This window comes from Cydia pomonella, chromosome 17 (genome assembly GCF_033807575.1).
Source record: "Cydia pomonella isolate Wapato2018A chromosome 17, ilCydPomo1, whole genome shotgun sequence".
In the NCBI taxonomy this organism is placed as follows: Eukaryota; Metazoa; Arthropoda; class Insecta; order Lepidoptera; family Tortricidae; genus Cydia; species Cydia pomonella.
The window spans coordinates 15,030,719-15,031,055 of record NC_084719.1 but is presented as its reverse complement, the minus strand read 5'-3'; positions in this window follow the sequence as shown (position 1 = coordinate 15,031,055).

Sequence of the window (337 nt, the reverse complement as noted above, 5' to 3'; positions counted from 1 at the left end):
AGAAAATGAAGTAAATACGAACGTTCCGCTTGTATGATACCTTAATACAAGTGTAACTTTCGCAATAGGTTAATTACAGTTAAAGAAAAACTGAGGCCTTCAGGAATAATTTACCCGTACTTTTCAGTTTATTTTAATGTATTTTGTAACTTAAAATACATAAATATCATATAATGAACATTGCATGCAAAAATGTCCCGTGAAAATTATAACACAATATGACAGTTACAAATTACGAAATATTATTTGTAACACATCTATTTATGAATAAGGTAGCGCGATGAATAATTCCACACATTTCCACACACTACGCGTAAAAATAACAGACAATAACAAT